The sequence below is a fragment of the Leguminivora glycinivorella genome, chromosome 15 (genome assembly GCF_023078275.1).
Source record: "Leguminivora glycinivorella isolate SPB_JAAS2020 chromosome 15, LegGlyc_1.1, whole genome shotgun sequence".
NCBI lineage: Eukaryota > Metazoa > Arthropoda > Insecta > Lepidoptera > Tortricidae > Leguminivora > Leguminivora glycinivorella.
In genome coordinates, this window is record NC_062985.1 from 18,102,995 (window position 1) to 18,108,994 (window position 6,000).

Below are 6,000 nucleotides of genomic sequence, written 5' to 3' on the forward strand. Positions count from 1 at the left end.
GTGCTTAAGACCGTTTGTAAGTTAAAGTTAGCTGTGATGGCTCAACGAAGGAAGAAGATTTCAGTATCCTACTTATCAGGGCGAGCGGTAGCGAAGCCCTCCTATAGTCGACAAAGTTCCGAACCTTGTGGTACATTTTTTGAAAAAACTATCACGCCTATGAAGTTGTGCTTAAACATAGTAATTTATATTCATATCTAGATTTCATATCTGTAAAAAAATATTACCTATTTTATTGTCATTTAAAAAAAAATCAAATCTCAGTTTTGTGTTCAATATTGTACTACTAACGCCATCTGTTAGGACTCTAAGGAGTAAGAAAACATCGTTTACTATTTTGTATAACTAACGCCATCTGTTAGAAAACTAAAGAGGTAACGTTGTATTTTTGACGTCTGTCAACTATGACGATCAATCGAAACTTGGCACTGGAAATGGCGCGTAATTCAATTTTTCTATGGGAATCAAAACTTAGCCCCTACATTTTTAATATTATGTTATGGCTCGTCAAAGTTTAGGAAGCCAGCCAGAAGCCAAGGGAAGAAAGGGAGGGAGAGAGAGGTTATCAACACGGTGTTTTCAGTCAAAAGAAAAAGTGAATTTTATTTATTTATTTATTGTTGAGAAACCCAATGTACTTAGGATAATTATGTTTAGGAAACTCAACGATAGAGTTGTTCGCTGTCGTTCGCTAGATGTCACTGTTACCCCCGCAAACTGGGCAATGACTTGTTTTCGTAAAATGTATAAGTATTTTTTGATGTCCACATTTTTCGTTAGATGTCGCTGTACCACCTGCAAACTAGCGAACGGCATTCTATGGTTCAATAACATATATTTAAATTGTATTAATTTCGTCTTTTTTAGGGTTCTGTAGTCAACTAGGAACCCTTATAGTTTCGCCATGTCTGTCTGTCTGTCTGTCCGTCCGTCCGTCCGTCCGTCCGTCCGTCCGTCCGTCCGTCCGTCCGTCCGTCCGTCCGTCCGTCCGTCCGCGGATAATCTCAGTAACCGTTAGCACTAGAATGCTGAAATTTGGTACCAATATGTATATCAATCACGCCAACAAAGTGCAAAAATAAAAAATGGAAAAAATGTTTTATTAGGGTACCCCCCCTACATGTAAAGTGGGGGCTGATTTTTTTTTTCATTCCAACCCCAACATGTGATATATTGTTGGATAGGTATTTAAAAATGAATAAGGGTTTACTAAGATCGTTTTTTGATAATATTAATATTTTCGGAAATAATCGCTCCTAAAGGTAAAAAAAGTGCGTCCCCCCCCTCTAACTTTTGAACCATATGTTTAAAAAATATGAAAAAAATCACAAAAGTAGAACTTTATAAAGACTTTCTAGGAAAATTGTTTTGAACTTGATAGGTTCAGTAGTTTTTGAGAAATATACGAAAAACTACGGAACCCTACACTGAGCGTGGCCCGACACGCTCTTGGCCGGTTTTTTACAGTTCACTGGCGCCCTAGCATTTTTTTACTGCTGAATATAATTATATCAGTACCGTGGTAGTCAAATAGCACGGACCTAATCGCTCAGGCACTATTATTTATTTAATTCCCAGGAGCTTTCGAGTTCTGCGATGGCACCATATTTTCTAACAAAACACCAACTGCTGGATCAAGAAAGCTGGACTTTAATGGGATATGTCTCTCATTGGAAATCCAGTGGAATACCTTTTTGAATATTATCAAATTAGCCAAAATAACCAGCATTCTTCGGATTAAATGTCGCACAATCTTACCGGCTGCCAAATTGCGTGAGCTGCAAAAATTGCATGGAGAAATTATTTATTTATTTATTTATTTTTATTTTATTTGTTAGGAAAACTTACAGCTAAAGTTACAATAAGGCTTATAACATAAAAACAATGAGCCAATAACAAGTTTCCACAGATAGAAACTGGGCAAAGTACATGCGTGCAAAGTTACAGAAAATTTTGAAATATATTTGAAGATCTAGTACTACATATGTATCAGTAATATCAGTATTTAAAGTACCTACAGCAGTAATGAGTTTGAGCAATGATTGAAAACAAACAATACTTACGAGAATAAGAGAAAAAGGAACTTTATGACTTTTAAGGTGTTTATGACTTAATAAATTGACTAAGTATGCATGCACATTTGCAGCTCATTGTACGCCAAGACTAATTACTTTCCTAATATTTTGACGGCTATAATTCGTATCGTTTCGTATTCGTAGTTAGAGCACAACGAGTGTGGTCCACTATAAACGTGTGTTCGTTAACGCGTAAACGCAAGTACGTGCGGCCATTACTCGTAAGCTGATGTCACCAATGGGCGCCTGATTTATAGTCTGGTGGGATCAATGCCGGGATCTATAAGTAAGTCAGTGAGCCCTCGGTGATGTCATTATTTTTTTTTCTATTTATAATTAGGTACATACAAATTTAGTAGTTTATTTAAGTTCCGGAACTATTGAGTGGGATTTCAATCAGGTCGAGTCCTTAGTGTCTACGAGTAGATAGTGTGATACTTGCTCGCTAAAGAACACACTCCTACACTCACTTATAGTGTTGTGTTCCTCTCAGGTGAGTAAGGCTGTTAGAGCTCAACGAGGGTGCGGTGTGCTGGTGACGGAAGGACCTACGGAACTAATTTGTTTCGTCTATTGTCCTTTGAGTCGTCGGCAACCCGAACCCTCCTTGGAACTTGTACACTCCTTTTTGCTGTGTACTTAATACAGCAAAAGAGAGTAGGGTAAGTACATGTTTCTAATGGGTTGGCAACGCGCATGTGACACTCCTTGAGTTGCAGACGTCCATAGGTTACGGTGACCGCTTTCTATCAGGCGGACCGTATGCTTGTTTGCCACCGACGCACGTAGTATAAAAAAAAGAAGCGCTTTATGGATAGCACTTTGAAACCTACCTCGATGATATTAAATAATGCCGCAAAAAAAAATGCTGACACTCAAAATCAAAGTCCATGCCTCAAAAATACAAACCCACATTTGATGCGTAACTTCTTCTCAGCGGGCCTATCCGCCGAACTGACAATCGTTACGGTCGTCGGTTGAAACGCAACCTGTCGCGCCAATACGATACAGACACGCTATGGACCGTAAGCAATTGCGACGTTGGCTAGGGACCCAGATAATTACAGTAATTTGTCAGCATGGAGTAATAACAAAACACCATTAACAACATGTGTACTACTCGGAACAGTACAATCAAAGCCTGTATCGTAGGTGATTAGTTTAATGTCTTTATTAACACGCTACTCTTTTTAGGGTTCCTTGTCCAAGAGCAATTAATCTCTAGTGTTGAGGTATCAAGTTTTACCTTTTTAGGGTTCCGTACCAAAAAGGTACAACAGGAACCCTTATGGTGCGACTCTGTCCGTCTGTCCGTCTGTCACATTCCTAAATATCTCGAGAACTACTAATGCTATCAACTTGAAATTTGGAATAGTTGTGAACATTGTAAACCTCTACAAATAGAAAGTATATTTTTTTTAAATATATTAATTTTAATTGTAGAAAATGGCCAAAATGAAAGGGGGGCAAACTGTAAATTTCAAGTTACTAGGTCAAGTGGGGTATCGTTGGAAAGAGCTCAAATTGAACGTAAATAAACTATTTTTTATAATTTTTTTGTTATGGAAAAAAAAAGAATTTTCCATGAAAATGTAAAAAAAAATACCGTCCCCCCTCCCCCTTATCTCCGAAGTTTACCAACGAAAAATTATGAAAATTTTAGTAAACATTGGTTTTATGCTATATATTACAGGAAAAATATAATCGTGTTTGTATTTTGAATACTTTTTTTTTAATTCACAAAAAACTTTTCAGATTTTTACTTTCAATTTACCCACCCTTGCGGATGTATATCGTACTTAAAATTAATACGAGATGTTACGTAAACCATCTTCCGTCCAATAAAGTAAAAACTGTTTAAATCGGTTAACATTATAAAGAATTATCCCTGAAAAACCAGGTCGCGCAAATTAGTTAGCAAATTGACCGGGAGATGGCGCTATACACTATAATACTCATTAGTGCCTATACTTTTGTCTTCTAGTCAAATCATTAAAGTTATATGAAAATATGAGATTATTTTTACTAGGTAGTTTGAAAGAAAGTTTGTACGGAACCCTCGGTGGGCGAGTCCGACTCGCACTTGGCCGGTTTTTTTAATTATAAATGCATGGGCTTACTCTTGGCCAAAGGCTACGTGGCCTACGATGGAGTGAGCTTGCCCATGAAGATGCCTAGATTTGAAGATTACCGGGTTATATGAGCTCGGAAATATAGCCGCCGGCAAGGAATTCCACTCCTTGGCAGTGCGCATAAGAAAAGAAGAAGCAAAGCGCTTCGTGCGAATTTGCAGTATATCTTCCAAGTAAGGATGGGAACCGGCCGTGCGTCTAAGAGTCCGATGGTAGAATGGAGACGGTTGAATAAGCTCGTGTAGCTCTTGAGCACTCCCCGAAGTGCAACCTGTGAAACACCGACAGACTGGCGACTTTCCGCCGATAATAGGCCAAAGATATCCCATGTGGTGACTGGTTAAGAATTTCACCACCCCTTTCCTCCTGTGTGTGTCAGAGAAGTCGAATGTCTGGTTACAGGTTCAATTGTGAGCTATGGGCTATGAACTAGCAACCTGTCACTGCAATTATCACAATTTCCTTTTCTTTCAACACCTTAATTACCAGGAATAATGGCAATGAAACTTGAGCAATTTGTTGTGCTCTGCCTACCCCGTTTGGAAATACAAGATTGAGTGTATGTATGCATTTATATATGTACCTAATATGAATGTGACCATTAAATGCAACGAGGCAATCAATTTAATGTCCAAGTCAACAATTTAACTAAACTGTTTTCGCACCAATTATTATATATTGACAGACAAATATAGAATATTGACACTATTATTGACATGATCTAAATAGCGGTATGTTTTCTACTTAACTAGTTACAGCGTAGTAACTCAATTCAGTGTTAAGAGCAAAGTATTTTGGTTATCAACTTTTTATAGCACCAATGCATGTGTGGTCTAGACTAGACCAATTTAGCTATCATCCACTGAAGTCAATCGTCGCGTCTAATCCTATAAGTCGCGGCCTGTCATCGAACGCTGCATGATACTTATAAGAACTAATAAGCCTTCAGGCAAGGCTGAACTAAAATAAATCTTATTGGTGCGTGCTAAAGGTTCTAGTTTAGTAGGTCTGTTTATTTTAATCCTTTATTCTCAGTGCAGCAGACATTTATTCATATTCATATTCATATTCATTTATTCATAAAATTAACAATTTTACATGTCAAAGTTAAAGTTAAATTATCATAATTAGGGTACAATACAATATTACATTTTAAAAATAGAAAATACTCTCAAATAAATTCATTAATTAATTTGGGGGGTGTTTTAGTAAACACCCCCCAAATCATAGTTGAAGTATTAGTAAAAGAATAGATCTATAGCAATTATATATCTCTGTCCCTCTCTCTCAACCTAAACTGAGGTGGTTTTAGTACTTTGTGATAACTCGCCAGTAGAATGCATGAATTGAATGAATTTAATGCGACTACAGGAGTCACATATAAATAAATAAATATGATGTCTCAAATAGAGACAAATACCTAACTCAGTAATCACTAGGGTCCCTACTTTTGACAAAGTGGGAATGCATTTACGCACGTCGTTTAGGTCTCTAGGGCTAGACGTTTCTTTCCCCTCTCCTAGCCAGAGGGAGAAAACTAGGCCCTACCCACTTAACCCACTCCGACGCTTACGGTTCTTCCTTTTTGCTAAATTGCTATTCGTGTGAGAGCGCATATTGGTATCGAGATCATTCCACCGCGGCACTAGCACAGTATAATAAAGAGTACTATCGTACAGTATAGCCACTTCGTTCCCAGCTGAAAGCCCGTCCACCCGCTCTCGCTTACCTCACAGTTACCACCTGTCAGAAACGCGAACAGTCGACCTGTCATATCTCATCTCACTCATACA